We start from the raw sequence: 17,182 nt of genomic DNA, 5'->3' as shown, positions 1-17,182 counted from the left end.
AACAAGACCATTCCTAAGAAGATTAAAAGCCTCCAAATTCAATTTTACATAACTGAATATCTCCTGGATGGCTTACCAGCAAAAAGGGACTCACTGGCTTAATTGACAAGACTACAAAGTTATTTAAGTTTCGAAAAACTTCAAATAAATTACTTATTTATTATACTAGTATAATAAACGCCCATAGTTGACTGCTGACTTAGATTGTCCTTCTCATTAAAAAATAATATAACTAATAAAAGGATTGTTAATGTTTTGAGACAGTGTATGTTAATCAATATCATAAACATTAATGTAGTCATGTTGGGTTTAGCTAAACTGCTTCTTTGACCCAGTAATTTGAACCATATGTAAAAACCCACTCAAATGTGTCAGTGATGTGAAATGAAATCTCAATAACTGATTGGCTGGAGTACACTCCATGGAAATCAAATGTTTGGCTAACTATGAGGATGTTGAACACACGTCAAATTTGCCCTGAGGGTGGTGCTAAAGGAAAGGCCATGGGTTTTCAAAGCATTCATCATCAGGAAGTGATGTGGTAAGAAAACCTCCGAACCTTTAGAATTGCATATTTTGTGTGTATTAGTGGACATTTTGGCCTACATGAATCGTCAGTTGTCGAATTTCACATCTGTCTGAACTGCTTTGGTACAAATTATGTTTGGATTGGCCTGTTTGGATTAGGCTGGTGTTAAAAGTTGACAATCGAGCTCTGATGTGGATAAGACAACCAGACTGAGACCACCTGAAAAGGCTACATCTCTAATGAGTTTCAAACAGTCTCTGGTATGGCTCCTCCAAGGTGTGAAAGCAAAGCAGACCAGAAGATTTTATGATAAATATGTGATTTTACAATGAATGGACAATTGTGATATACTAAATCAGTTGACTCTAATCAAATCAGAGGTGAAGAGCTTTTGGAGTCTGATTTAATTTACAAAACCCACATCAGCAGCCAATAAAAAAACATTGTTTCATTTGAAAAACATTACCAAAGTTCAACCCTTCTTGACCTGTACTGATGCTGAAATAAACAATTCACACCTTCATTTCCAGCAGGCCTGCTGGAAATAGCCTTCAAAACTCTTTTCACAAGCTTCAGTCATACTGCAGGAGGGAGCACATTAATCTGGCTGCAGCCAGGCTGCACTGGCTTCTTCTGCTATTTATATAAAGCAAAAAAAAAACTAGAGGCTACTTTATATTGCGGATTCTTTATCATTTTATGTGTCATTGCATATACAGTATACTGTACCCCCCCCCCCACCACCACCACCACCACCACCACCACCACCATACAGTAGGTCTAGTGAATGAGTTACCTGTCCATGTGACTTTATGATTACTCCTCTTGGTTTGCTGTACTGTAAGTCAGTGTGAAAACAAAGTGGACCAGAACTAAAAGGAAACAATGTATACATGTTCTCCTTGGTCTGGACACAAGGTATGAGGTGTGAAAGAGACCTCACAGTACTATACTGCCATTGTTCGGCACCACCATGACTGGGACAAAAAAGCACTATGTAGGACCTTTAAATGGGATGTAAGGAGGTAACAGGAAATGTAGCACAACACTGTGAGGAATGAAGTCTGTATTGAGAAAACTGAGATTTAGTGGATGGATTATGGTGAAAGGGAGCTACAATTTAATCCAAGTCAAAGTATCTAAAAATCTATGTCAGTATATTGATGCAGCTAACACTTTTTCTGTCACATTAAGTGGAGAGAACAGATCATCTACAGACAGATTATCAATGGTGTTCAGTCAATCTAAATGAAGACATAAGGACCAAATGCTCTTATTACCTTAGTCCAATTTGATGTACCTTAACAAACATCACATCATTTTCAGGGTGATGTGAAAGGTCACAGAGAGTGTACTTATCCTTGTCTTCAGCTTTTTGTTACAACTAATTGCTTTGAATGTTGCTGAATGTTTGATTCAACGCTGAGCTGAGTGGTGCCTCTGGAGTTTCCTGAGGTGAAACACCTACAGTGTCTGGATCAAAAACAGTTCTAGCCCTGAGGCAATTCACAGCAAAACTGAAGAAGTCTAACAAATGAGACTGGACACAGAAAGTTTGCAGTTTGAATTCACAACCTCTTGACTTTGTACTTAAGTCCTTTTAGAAATTTATGATGTAGTACAAAGTCAAGAGGTTGTGATAAGTAGCACAACAAGCTAGTGAAGCACAAGCGGGAGGTTTGAAGGGAAACCAATGCGGAAGTGACTTAAACCTGCATTCTCTCTAATGGCCAGCAGGGGGCAACTCAACTGGCTCCAAAAAGAAGTCTGATTGTGTGGAAGTCCATGAGAAAATGACCCTACTCAATGAGTTTATGCTCTCATTTGATAGTTTCAACTCATCTTTAATGCAGCATGATGTTCATTTTGTAAATTATGGTCCCATTTAGAGTAAAATAGACAATAAAACAGGGTATGCGTCAGGGCGTGGCTATGTTGTGATTCACAAGTCGCTACTTTGGTGACAATGTTTGTTAGGCTACAAAACCATTGCATAACCCCAGATTCATAGAGTATAGGCGTAGCCGTAGTGGGCGCTATTTCAGCATGTGTTCAGTTCATGAAAGTTAATTGGAACATTTTTGTTGCCTAAAAAGTCTTGTTCAGCGTTTGGTTGTACTGAAAGACCCTCTAAGGAGTTGGATGTTCAGTTTTTCCAGTGAGTACATTTTGTTTTGGTTGGTGGTTTGATGGTTTTAAGCCTATTTTTCGCTAGCAAAAATTTGCATTAGCATTATCACAGTTTACCATAAACTGTAAATGCACGGTACTAACCATGCTAGCAGCTAGCGTTAGGGTTAGCTCCACCCTCTTGTCCAAATATGGTCACTTCTGGCTCTAAAAATCCAAGATGGCAATGGTCAAAATGCAAACTTGAGGCTTCAAAACTAATGCAATCTCTACATTCAACGCCAGAAATTCCAATTGCTGAAGACAGAACTACTAATAAAAATAAGTAAATGAATAAATTTGAAAAGAAAATTAATAAATAAAATAAAAAAACAGGAGAGAGAGAGAGAGAGAGAGAGAGAGAGAGAAATATATCTATACATAAATAAAAAACAAGTAAACAACGATAGTCTTTGAGATTATGTTTCTAATAACAATAACAATAATAACAATAACTACAACAGGTTATAGTAATAATGAAAATAACAGAAAGGAAAGGCCTTAGTAAAGAACACATAATTTCATAATAATTTAATCATAATAGTCATAATAATAATAATATCACAGTAAGTGATAAGTCATAATAATCATAACTTTAAACAATAGCTGCTAAGTTTTGGATTGTTAAAATAAAATAATAATTAAATAAAAATAAATAAATAATTTATGTACACATTTACTGTATACACACACACACATATATAAACATACACGTATACACACACACATACACACACTAGCGTGTGTCTGTACTTTTGACTGGTACTGTACATACATACATACACACATACACATACACATAGGTGGTAACAGCTAGGTCGTGTGTAGGATTAGGTTTACTCATGTAGAGTGTAGATTTACACGGCAGTGATAGTTGTATGTAGTGGAGGCTCATCCTGTAAGGATAAGGGTGATATTAATCATTTGTCAGATTTAATTCCATCTGGAAGGGCCTCCTTATTACAAGTGGTGGAAAGTAACCAAGTACATTTATTCAAGTGTTATGCTTAATTACAGTTCAGTCAGCCAACTCATGTGGACTAGATAATTATGTACAGTAAATGTAGAATATGTATGCATTCATGTTTGGTGGTCCCCACAAGGAAACATCTTGCTCAGTACAGCAGGGAAAGGGGAGTGACGATATTAACTTCCCTCCGAGGTGAAGGTAGGCTCGGAGCCTACAGGTGGATGATGGGACCAGCAGGGAACAGGGAACAGCAGTGGTGGCAACCGTAGCAGCATGTGACAACATAGCTTTCGGTAAGTGATATGGCAACAGGTATGCAGCAAATCAGTGAGCAGAACACTGGTGGCTCATTGGATATGTTGCACTGACAAGAGTATACCCTCGGAGTAAGGTGGCGACTCGAGTTAGGCTGCCTGACCTGGCTCGTAGGCTTCACTTAATTTATGTGGTACTTGTACTTTACTCACTTTACTTATTTCCATTTTATGCAAATTTATGCTTCTACTCCACTTCTATTAGGTGTGATTCAGTCCCTATATTTCAATGAGAAACATTTATCCGACAACTTGTTACTAGTTACTGGTTACTGGTTGCTGAAAAGCTGACCACTCATCTCAACAGCAGCCCTAACACACTGCACCCAATGCAATTTGGTTTTTGAGCCAACCATTCCACTAAGACAGCAAATTGCTTCCCTTTGGAAAGCAACAAACTAAAAATGGATAAATGAGGTGTTGTCAGGGACATATTTTTAGACTTAAAGAAGGCATTTGATACTGTCAACCATCAAATACTTGGACATCAATACTCAGCAAATTTTAATTTCTCCTCAAACGCACTGAATTGGATGAAGTCCTATCTTGCAGAGTTCAGTGTGTAAGGGTGGATAGAGAAACATCACCCTTCCTGAGCAATGAAATGAGTGTGCCCCAGGGATCCATCCTGGGACCTCTCCTGTTCAGCTTATAAATAAATTATTTACCACTGGTCTGCACAGGGTGCAAAATTCAGATGTATGTAGACATCTTTATTTATGTACATGCAAAAAACAAAGAACAAGCAGCTTCTAAACTCAGTGCAACAACCATTCATGTAAACAAATAGCTTGATGATTAACGTTAAGACTGATGGTTTTTACAAAGACACACTCTGCATCTGACTGTGATCCCAAAGTCTATGTGTCTGGAGAGATCATCCAAGTAGTCTCTCATGTTAAATATCTTGGTATTATTCTTGGCTCTACCTTATCCTGCAAACAAGTGAAGAAAGCAAAATAACCAAGTACAACCTGGCTAATTTTAGGTATATAAGAAACTGCCTAACAACTACAGCAGCAAAACTCCTCTTAACATACTGTATGACAAGCTGGACTCAAGCAAAAGGTACAACACTGTAGCCCTTTCTCGCAAAAAGGCTCTAAAAGTGTTAGGCAGAAAACCCAGTACTTACCATCACTGTAATATTCTTGGCAAAAATGACATCCTTAGCTGGGAAAGTCTAATGACCTGACCGATGTTTAAGATCCTAAATGGCAAGGCTTCTCCACAACTTAGTACTTTTATTAAGCAGAAAAATTCAAACAAAGGATCTACAAGATCTGCTCTGAGAGGGGACTGTATAATTCCTTTCAGGTCCAGATCCCTCAGCCTATCATGGGGTCCTCAATTGTGGAACAACCTACCAATGAAGTAAGAAACTGCACCACCTACCACACCTTCACACAAAGACTCAAGGCCTGGCTTTTGAAAAGTCAGATGTAAACATGTCTAATCTACATATTACATTGCTCATTTTATTATTATCATTGTCATCACTGGCTAACCTGCTGCTTATTTGTCCCATGTCCTTTTCCCATTGCCAGGTGGCCAGCTTTGCATGGCTTGGGTATGTATGGAATATCTAATATTTTATTAACAATCTGGCTGGCTAACACTGGCACATTTACAGAAATGTTGATTACTGTGTGCTGTCCTTATAAATAAATAAATTAAATTAAATAATAAATAATCAGAGAGTCATTCATTTCCACAAAGGATGTCCATGTTCTTTTGATATAACTATCAAAGTCATAAGCAGAGATGTATTGAATTGCCATCTAGCAGATGATTTATGTAGAGGTGATCTGTTGAACTTGAATGAGACTGGTGCATGATCATTTATAGCGACCAGATGAATTTGAAAGCGAAAAATATGAAAAGAGTGCACTGCTAGTTAAGAAGAAGTCAATTCATGAGTGAGAGTGATGTACTTGAGAGAAGAAGGAGTATTCTCTTTTATTTGGGTGATTTAGGCGCCACGTTTCACCAAGACCATATTCCTCCGTACAGTATCAGTCAGAAGTTTGGACTTTCTCATTCAAGAGAGTGGGGAGGTGTGTCCAATTTTTTTTACTGGTACTGTATATTGTTTTAATGTTTCAGTGGCATGCCATTACCACAAGAGAGAGTAGTATTACCAGATTTGTCCATTAAAGGATATATTATAGTAATAAAGTCTCTTCCTACCCTTACAATTTACGCCAATCCCCGTAAACTGTATTTTATGTAGCTTATCCAATTCTTCCCCCGTTCTGCTAGTCTAAGCTCATCTTCTCTTATTCTCTCCACAGTTCTATGACTCACACACACGCACACACACACACACACACACACACACACACACACACACACACACGTCATCCATTAATACCATGATATCGGTCACTACCCATACCCTTTCCATCTGGTGCTGGTGTTGTTAGTCTTAGTATTACGTTGTAGTGAGGTGTTATAACATGTCTTAGTGGTGTATCTGTTGTGTCAGTGTACTGTACAATTTAAAAAAAGGTTAAAAAAAAGCCGCAAAAATACTTTTACCTACCAGTGTGGAATTAATATTTTACTTTAATGAAAGATGAGTAAAAGAGTGTGTCTTCTACTACTGACAAAACCAACATTTTAACTAGAGTGAGGGTGAGAGCATGATAAATCTTCCCCTGAAGACAAACTGTCACTTGCTGTCGCCCCTGCTGCTGTTCATGTAGCATTTTACAAGCAGTCACTCCCCACTCCCTGCTGTGCTGAGCTTGATGCTTCCTTGTGTGGAGTGATAAGGTTCGAGCCTAGCACCAAATCAACCCTGCTCATATTCTATACTCACATAATAATCCATTCCACGTGAGTTGGCTGATGGACCTCAACTAACTGTTTGAAAAATGTTATTCCACATCACATTTTCCAGGTTGTTGTTATAGAGGAGCCTCTACAGATAAATAGCCAGTATCAGCAAAATATATCAATCCAACCCTGGATCAAAGTGCACTTGAGGGAAGCAAGATGTTTTTAGCAGCAGAGTGTGAGCAGCAGCTGCACCTGCTGAGGGGACCGACTGAATGCATTCTGCTCTCAGAAGTCCCCTGCTTTAATGAAGCAGCATGGAGACCTGTTTTGCTCATGTCAGTATGCCTGTGCTTCAAAGATGAATTGATAACACATGTTTCCTGTTTACCTGCTGACAGCTGGAGTCCTGTAACAGCTCAGTGGGACTATAAAAGCAACCACTTTTCCACTCCAAGAAGAATCAAATTCTCGGGAAGAAGCTGAACGCATTTTTTTTTTTTTTTTTGGAATTAAAGTTGTTGAATTCTGGCACAAAATGTGGCCAATCAACAGATTTGATTTTGAAATAACATGAGTGGTTTTGGAAAAACCCCATGTCAATCCATTCTTATCATGCAGGCACTTAGCACTGAACACAGTGTTCTTTGCACTGCAGTGCGTCTCTTACACGGAGGAATGAAAAAGGTATTAGGAGGAGGAACATGAGGTCAGGAGAAGCCGAAGTGGTAGATTACTACTTTAAAAACTGTACCCATAGTTCAAAAGGAGAAAACAAGAAACGCTCCATCACTCACGCACACACACACAACACTTGACAGCATTTTGTCATAGAATTTGGCCGATGACTCTTGATGACAAAAGTGATCAAGTGTGACTGGGAGGATGGCGACCCAATACCAGCTGTCCACAAGAGCAGTGAGATGTGACTGGCTAGGGGATGATGTCTGCTACTGTGAGAGATGACAGCTGTGTGTGTGTGTGTGTGTGTGTGTGTGAGAGAGAGAGAGAGAGAGAGAGAGAGTGTGAAATGGCTCTTCAGATGCCATAACAGAGTTTGGAACAGGACTGTCTGCGTACTGAGAGGATTCTCTCTTTGAAAGGCGTCACTCAGACTTGCAGACTTTGTTATTAGTTATTTCTTTGGCCTCAGTCGCTCAAAATACTTCACTTTTTTGTGACACATTACTTTTGAGTTTTGTCTCAGTTTACTACACCAAAGTACCCACACCTGCACTAAAGGAGTTCAAGTATCTCAGGGTCTTGTTCATGAGTGAGGTTACGATGGAGCGTGAGATTGACAGGCGGATCGGTGCAGCATCAGCAGTAATGTGGGCGTTGTACCAAACCGTTGTAGCAAAGAAAGAGCTGAGCCAGAAAATTTACCAGTCCATCTATGTTCCAACCGTCACCTATGGTCACAAGCTTTGGGTAATGACTGAAAGAATGAGATCGCGGATACAAGCGGGCGAAACAAGTTTCCTCCACAGGGTGTCTGGGCTCAGCCTGAGAGATAGGGTGAGGAGCTCAGAATAGGGCCACTGCTCCTTTCCATCAAAAATGACAAGGTGGTTTAGGCATCTAGTTAGGATGCCTCCTGCGTGCCTCCCTCTGGAGGTGTTCCTGGCACGTCCAACTGGAAGGTGACCCAGGGGCAGACCCAGAATGCACTGGAGCACTGGCCTGGGACACCTTGGCATCTCCTAGGAGGAGCTGAAGGACGTTGCCAGGATGAAGGATGTCTGGGTTACCTTACTCAGTGACCCAGTCCCAGATAAGTGGTGGAAAATGGATGGATGGATGGATCGACTTGCAATTATTGAACATATAGTATTAGGGTCACTATGGGATTAAAAAAATTTGAGATTTTGAGAATAAAGTCAAATTATTGTGAGAAATAAAGGTATAAGGTCTAATATTGTGAGGATAAAGTCATAATATTTTGTAAATAAAGTTAAAATGTTATGAGAAAAAGGTCGATGAATAGTTGATTTGCTCCATTGGACTGACCTGCAGGCAGTTTGTCAGCTTTTGTGATGAGTGATGCTGATGACCTGAAGTTACAAGTTGCACTTTCATTTAGCACTTAATCATGAGTGATTCTATGATAGAACAGTTGAAATGAAAATGAAAACTAAACGTGTTTAGTAGCGGCAGCTGAAGTACAGTGGGGACCAGTTTCCTCCAGACAGCTGATCCCAGAGTGCAGTCTTGGCATCAGAAAGTGATGATATTAACAGTCGCCAGAATTAGCCTCATTATCTTATAGTCTGCTGCACGTAATGTTATAACTCTGTACTCTGCTTGGATGGATGTATTCCATTCAGACTGGCACAGTGACACGACCATCTGACAAACACTTAGGCCTGTTTGGGACTGGATGTTGTGGCAGAGGGAGATCATTTGTGGAGGAACATGAGGATGTTCTGGTAAGGTGATCGTGAATTGAATAAAGAAGTGGTCAGACAGGTGTGAGGGGGTGACAGTCAGATTTGCTGTGGAGCAGTTCCACGTCAAAATCAGATCAAGAATATTGCCTGCTTTGTGTGTGGGAGGGGTGGAGACTGGTTTGAGGACAGAAGTGACAGGAAGTCAGCTGTTTGGGTTTTGTCAGTATGGATATTCATGTCTCCCATGACAATCGGTCCATGCATGAAGTATAATTCATTTGCAGTTGTTCACGTTGTATAATGAAAACCCCCATTTTTTGGTGTATTTCCAGATTTCATTGTCTTAAGAAGTGCAATACAATTCAGCATGCTAAAGTGTCTGCTTCTTCCATTATCCAACTTGCACAAAGAAAATTGAAACAGGAAATCGAGAGCCGGAAAGAACTCGCCTTCAAAGTAAAAGTTACACGTTTTGAAGCGTGTTGGCTACATCTCAATTTAAAGAGAGCAACACTAAACACTAAGCGGAGACGGCGGATTTTCAAAGTAAACACAGCGTCTCTTACGGAGACGCACTGAGTGGCTGCAGACATTGACATTACGTACAGGTGAGTCCAATTTTATGTTTGTGGTCTGCTTGTCTTGTTGTGTGCGTAACTTTATCGAGTTAATCTCTCCAACCAAACATAGTTTAACTTGTTTACCTGCCCACCACCGTAGCTAACTGTTAGCTTCAGAGGATAACCAACGCTAGCAATGCTAATTGATTTGTAGGTAAATTAGCTACCTGTTGTAGCTAACAAACTGCTGTTGTTTGTTAACGTTACTCCTTTATTATTATTAGCTGTTTTGCACATCATTTGGATTAGTTTCTGTGTGAAATGTCTACATACATGGGAGAAGTGAATTAACTGGACCCTCTTCAGTCATATATATAGGGTTTAGGTTTTTTTTAAGGATTTATTAAGCTCACAAATGTGTACATTACCAGCAATGTGTTTGTGCATGCAGACTACAAAGTGAAGAAATCTAAATAATATAATTAATGCCATGTGTCCTATCTAACAGGTGTGGGACCTCCATTGGTATGCAAATGCATAAATTCATCCGGTGACTGCACCAGGATAATCTGGAAACATCCAGGGGGAAACTAGCAGCTGGTAAGTAGAGAGCAAAGTCCATCATTCAGACAGTGACACATTTAAGTTGTTTTGAATGAATGAAAGTGCTGACTTTGTTTTAAGTAGTTTATTTTTTTGTGTTTACATCCATATTGAGTTAACAGTAAAGCAACTGTAGCCCCCTTTTTAGGTAGTCTGCCAGCTGTAGGACAATGCAGGAGGAGGATGATCCTAAATATACAACAAATGCTGTATATGTAATGTTCTCCACTGGCATTGTCATTCACCTGACCTCAGTCCAGCTGAGCAGGTGTGTCACTCACCGAAAATCAGACCAAAGGCAAAAGTCCAGTTTATAGTTCAGGTACGACATAGAATCAACAGGGGAGATATAAGTGTCCTCTGGGATCACAGACTTCAGACAGTCAATGACTGAAAACAGTTTGACACCAAATGTTAGATATCATGATAACGTTTGTTTTAATTGGCCAAATGATCTTTGGTCTGCTAGAATTGGAGGACTTTAGTTACAAGTAAAGCTACAATTCCTAAATGGTTCATCTGTGGATGGAAACACTATCAAGGTAAAGAGGAAAGAATAACCTCATAGTCATGGTGTCATTTCAAAGCAAATGTGCTGAAGTACAGATAAATTACAACAGAACTAACAAATATGTGTAATGGTGAAAATAGTCTTTCTTGAACAGTTTTAGCAGTCATATTACAGTTCCCTTATTAAACATTTGCTGGTGCACAATTTAGCATTACATATGTGGCTCTACTAGAGTAGAGAGACAATATGTTGTGACTTTTTCAGGGAACTTTGCCTTAATGTTTTTCAGGTCTACTTACTCGCACCACCACACTGGCTTCCTTTACTTTGTTCACCTGCCACAGGCTGGCAAGACGTACCAGCACTCAGGGTGGTAAGTTAACAGATTAACACTGAATTTACTTCATTTATTTAAGACATCTGTTTTAAACTTAACAAAACATTTTCTTTTATAACAGAGTTTCCAGAGGACCAGAGTAGAGAGCTTGTGAGACACCAAGGAAAACAGCTATGGATGGAGAGTCACTCACCTCAAATGCTTTTGCTGGGGTTTCATGTCTGCTGTCTGGTACCACAGGGTATGTACTTTGTGGTAAATCTATGGTATAGTACCACAGGGTATGTACTTTGTGGTAAATCTATGGTATAGTACCACAGGGTATGTACTGTGTGGTAAATCTATGGTATAGTACCACAGGGCATGTACTGTATGATATAGTACCATAGGGCATGTACTGTGTGGTAAATCTACGGTATAGTACCACAGGTTCTGTGATACATTACAACAGAATTTGCTTTACCTGTGGTACTGTAAGGTCATACCACATGAACAGCACAGGAACATTTTCTAATACCACAGGAAATTTTTGTAAGGGTTGGTTCCGCCGCCTCCACTTCTTTTTTTTCACATAGTTTTGTCTCCAAAGTGTGTAAAAGAAGTTAGGAATTATGTTCATTAGTTAGGGTATTTGTTTATTTATATAGTGTAGTTCTCCTTAAATTGAGCTGCGGCCAACACGCTTCAAAACGCGCTACTTGTACTTTGAAGGCGAGCTGTTTCTATTTCCGGCTCCCGACTTCCTGTTTCAATTTTCTTTGCACAAGTTAGATAATGGAACAAACAGACACTTTAGAGCGCTGAATTGTATTGCACCTTTTAAGACAATGAAATCTGGAAATACCCCCACAAATGGGTGGTTATATACACTTTTGTATTTGTCTTGGGTCCCTTTATTTACTGCTACCGAACACACCTGTTAAACTCTGTTTTACTTAACCCTTGTATTAAATTTATATACTGCAATCTACCTTTGATGAATTAGACTACTGCAACGAAATAGGTATATCACTCCTTTAAACAAAGCTGTCACTGACATCCACTGTTAAATACTTCTAGTGAAAGAAATAACCAAACATCACATTGGAATTAGTTTTAGAAATAATGAACTTCTGTTGTTTACTTTTGCAAATAAACAATGAAATAATATTTAGTCTCTTTTGAAATGTCACGTTCTCTTTCAATAACTTGAGTTACAGCGATATCATGGAATTAAGGAGGCAATCCCTCTTGGTATGAAGCTATCAGAAGCCCTGATGACTCCAAATGGAAATGACTGAATGCCTCCCCACTATTCCTCCATATAGAACTAAATGAAAAGGGGTTTTATCTTAGGATCTCTCCTCTCCTGCGGTACACTCAACAAGGCTGATTAAGGATGCAGTGTGTGGAAAGGTTTAGGATATGCCCTGCCTAATGTTCAGGAAGAAAATGGTAGATAGTAGATAGTTGTCATGATTGTTTCCTGATTAATTCATGTTCAGTGGAAGTGTGCAGAATGGAATGAAAAAAATGAAGGAGGACCTCTATCATTGTCAGATATGGCCTATGAATGAGAAATATATTTTAATAAGTCTCTATCAGACAAATACTGTGCAGACGGAGACACTTCCATACTTGATTAGAGGGCCGGATTCATTGTTGATTCAGATTCACAAGGAGGGCATGCTTTTCTTTAAGCTTCAGGGCTGAGATAAAAGTTTTGCTTCATATTAACGTAAGTCCTGAAAATGTACAGTGCATCACAAACCGTACTACCTGAAGAGTTTTGTGTAACGAGGCGAGAGGAGGAGGCAGGTTTGTAACTGAAGGCTTAAGTGCTCTTATCAGCTGGGAAACTGTGGGTGGGAAAATCAAATTACAAACACTTTTCCTCAGCAGCTATCAACCCAGCTGCAGCTGCACTGTAGTTGCCAGCAACAGCAGACTGTGGTGCATTAATTAGTGCATTTTGTCAATGAAAACAAAAATGAACAAATGTAATAGAAATTTCGTCAAACTGAACGATAATGCAAAAGAGAGCTTGCTGCTGAAAACATTACGTAGTAGTGTGGTGTTGTTGCTATATCATTAACTGTACATCTGCTAAAATCCTATATAGATCGAAGCACAGACTTTTATTTTGAAGGATGCAGGTTAGCATTTCTGCTGTCATGTTTCCTATATTCCTTAAGTGTTGTTGATATGTTGTCAGTATGTTTGTATGCAATTGTGTAAATAAGTGAATTTGGTTTCATATTAAGATTAGACACCTTTCCATAACGGGAAATATTGTGGGTTATAAGTGTAGTGATAGTCTTATTATATAGAGTCTTATTTTACAAACTGCACTAGACAGGCTATACTTCCTCTTTTTGTTATGGACTTTTCTCTCTCTTCTTTCACTGTTTTTGCTTACTTAAAAATACATGTGAAGTCAATGTATTAACATTGTTATGTTTTAGAACTGTAATCCTTTTTTTTTCTAATTAGGGGAGAAGTTTGTAAAGGCATGTGTGTGGCAGGGCTGCCGTTTAGTTTGCCATGCCAGACTGTACTGTTGAGACTGTGTTTGCTAGCATGGGGTATTTATAACTTTACTTATGATGTTACACAGGCACAGAGAGTATTTATGCAAGAGAAGCCCTGTGAAGGCTTTGTTTCTTCACAACTACAGATGCTGTTGCTGCTGGTTGGGAAATAAATTGCTTAAAGACAGTCCTGGGAAGTGTGATCCTCACCTTCTACACGACACAACACAGAGTCAGACACACTACAATTACATGATTTTGAATACAGCTACGCTACCCAACCGCTACATGGAAAAGAAGTTCAGCTAGTAGCTTTGCTAAATTTAGCACATTTAGTGGTGCCACTCCCTTGACACACTACATGTAGGCCTATTAATGGTCTAAATTCATCTAAAACTGTACTAAAAATTAGGCAAGAAGCAGCAACACAACTGCTGGGACAAACTACAAAAACATGCATACCAGCACACCAACATTTACATATATATATATATATATATATATATATATATATATATATATATATAAAGCTAACGTTGATGCAGCATTGTAAAGCTAACGGTATTGTTAATGCTACTTTGAGTTGACTATCTTTGTGTTAACAGGCTGTTGGTAGGAATGAGTGCAGCATGTAAGCTGTCAGCTTTCAAAGTCTTCCTCCAGATGTTATATAAAAGGAAAAGTTTTGCATTGCAATGTCTTGTCTATCTTTAGCTCTACGTCTCAGGCTAAAGCCAGTGAACCATAGATTTAGTGAGCAAGTAAGTGAATCCAACAATAATCAAATAACTGAAACATGAATAAAACTGATTATTATTTTTGTCAACAGACTAATATTAAGTCTTAGGTGCTGTTAACACTGAGTCAATGTTTCTCCAAGGCATATCATGGTCAAATGTACTTTTACTGAATATCTATCAATAGTATATACATATATATATTTTTTCTTTTTCTTTTTCTCTGCACCAATTATAGCCTACTACAGCTGCACACTTTGCCTGTTCACTTTGCCTAAAATAGTTTTACATTAAATTGAATAAAGCAATTAGGATACAAAATGACTGAGAGCTGAATAGCTCTGCATGAAGACAAAACAGCCTGCGTCACAGCTTTCTCTTTCAAGTTTCAAGTTCATTTTTAATTCCAGCTATGAAAAATAAAGCTGACATGAAATATCGTCTCTTCAGGAACAGGATGTAAAAATTGATCAAGCATTAGACAAAAAGTAAAAGTGTAGTGCACACATACACCAAACTGCAATGATGTAAGGTGATGAGGTTTCTCTATGTGTGCTTGTGTTAGCTAAGCTTTGCGTGGAGTGCTGGGTGGCTGTGATGTCTGACAGCTTGGAGGAAGAAGCTGTTGTTCATTCTGGTGCTGTTGGATTTCATACTACTGTATCTCCAGACAGACAGATACTTTCGTAATGTTTCTGATCCTACAGATTGTCTTGGACGACCTGTTGACTTTGTCTGGAATTCCATGGAGCATATGTAAACAAAAGCCATGCCAATCACTCCGGGGGGTTGCAACTTTCATTTTGCTTCACAACATGTGAGTACTGGACCGCACAGACAGCATAATAATGACATTATCGTTCTTAGAGCTTTAATGGTAGTGGAGCTAAAAGCATATAAAAAGCGTGGTATAATCACGTATCCCTTATGTTTTGAGTGCTTAGGAGCTGTCAATGAGACAGTCTGATGTGCTGTGATTGACCACAAGGTGCTCAACACAAATGTGAAATAATGAAGTGAGTGAAAAAGCCAGAGTGTGCAGCTGAAAGGAGACAAATCATTATGAAGGAGAGTGAAGCAGACCCCAGACTCTCCAGCACACAACTGCTGATGCTCAGCAGTGAAAATGCACACCCACACACTTTCCACAAACACTCTAATACATCAACTGAATCCATTCAGCCATTTACAACGAAGGCTGGGAATGAAAAGGAGCAGAACAATCAAATAAAATCATAAGTCATCTTCTACTACACTGCTGTATAGTCCACAATCTCCTGCCGCAGCACCCTGCAAGTGGCCCTGTAAATACCTGTGTATTATAGTGTCGCTTAGCAATGAATAATGGAGAATGTGCTCACTCATTATCACTAGAACTGTATTTATTGGTAACATTTTCAATACGCGAGGACTTTAGAGTCAATATAAATTTTGCTCTGCCTTAGTAAAGGAGATAAACCCACAACTGCAGTATTAAGAGATCAAACATAACACCTGCATACTTTAATCATCATACTAGAAAACAAATTCTCTGGAAGTGTTGTAGTGTATCACAGCTTCAGCATCTTTAATACTTTGTCAAAAGTTTGAGTTAATATTTTGCTAGTAAACTTCCAAGAGACCAGGTACAGCAAATGTAAAACCTGTCATGAACTCAAATCTGCCAGCTACAGATTCCCTTCTTACTTGTTGTGTTAATTGCTTCATCACATGTATGTTAAAACACAAGACAGGTTTGGATGATAAATAACAAAAGCGTTTATATTGTGAACTAGTTGAACTAATGAGATGATCACTGCGTGGATGCACATAAAGAGGAGCGTTAATGTGCTCAGAGCATATTTGTTGTTGATATTGATCCTATTGACGCTAGACGGACACTCCAATCAAAATTGTATCGGTAGTAATACTTAAGGTGTCAATGAGACATAACAGGTCGTCATGTCAGTTGGCCAAAAATGTCATATAGTTATGTTTGAGTGACCCTAGTAATTATGACCCAGAGCAGAGGTGGAGTTCAGATGACGTGTATAAAAGTTGACAATTTTTTTCATTCAGAGGAGAAGTGGTGGATGGAGGTATTAACCAAACAGTGGACTTTGCCACAGGAGATGTTTATTTCCCATTTCCAACTGCGAGAGAAAAAAAAATGTAAGTACAATCGTCCCCTAACCTTAACCCTGTGGTTATTAATGTAGCTATGATGACAAAGGTCCCCTAACTTTAAAGAAGTTGTAACTTTAACCCACACCATATGTTTCTTTCATATGATCATTTTAACCCAAACCATCATCTTTCCCTAAACCTAACTTAACCTTATTTTTTAACAGTGATGTGTAAAGGTTTTGGAAAGACAAATGATGTTGTCCTACTGATTACTGCCGACCACATATCTGGTCGTTTAATTCGGAGGACTTGCTGGTATCAATCCATCCACCCTATATGTCAAGTGTTAAGTTTCAGATGCAGTTTCCTCTGCTGCAGTGGTCAGTTAGCTCTGATGAATCAAGTGCAGCAGTTATTTGTATAGATTTACAATGTTTCCTCCCATATATTGCACCTCAGAACAGGCTTACCTTAAAATACATATTGCATGAGCGTTCATGACAGGTGTGTAGGGTCAAAAACTCTTGACTACTTCCACAAATGCTGCCTGGATTAGTATATAGGGGCTCAAACATTACCGTATCTCAAAGAATATATACAGGGAGGTAAAATTGACTTTGTAGCTAATAAGTTTTTTAAGCTCAGACTAAACATGACTTTAAGCA

At 38.9% G+C, this 17,182-nt stretch overlaps 1 long non-coding RNA gene across 3 annotated transcripts; it reads left to right on the top strand.

Annotated features, from left to right (window-relative positions):
* The first annotated feature begins 9,420 nt into the window (after positions 1 to 9,420).
* LOC137182494 (uncharacterized) lies at positions 9,421 to 16,790 on the top strand. Of its 3 annotated transcripts, none has more exons than XR_010928345.1 (5): positions 9,421 to 9,761; positions 10,222 to 10,313; positions 11,117 to 11,200; positions 11,286 to 11,405; positions 15,119 to 16,790. It is a non-coding gene; the product is annotated as an uncharacterized lncRNA (long non-coding RNA). The 3 variants fall into 3 exon arrangements; XR_010928344.1 differs by lacking the exon at positions 15,119 to 16,790 and adding an exon at positions 12,364 to 13,528; XR_010928343.1 differs by lacking the exon at positions 15,119 to 16,790 and having other exon boundaries at positions 9,427 to 9,761; positions 11,286 to 12,313.
* Positions 16,791 to 17,182: the final 392 nt, after the last annotated feature.

Source organism: Thunnus thynnus, chromosome 5 (genome assembly GCF_963924715.1).
Source record: "Thunnus thynnus chromosome 5, fThuThy2.1, whole genome shotgun sequence".
NCBI classification, from domain to species: Eukaryota; Metazoa; Chordata; class Actinopteri; order Scombriformes; family Scombridae; genus Thunnus; species Thunnus thynnus.
Note: the sequence above shows the minus strand (reverse complement) of the source record. Positions and strands in the feature narration are given on the sequence as shown.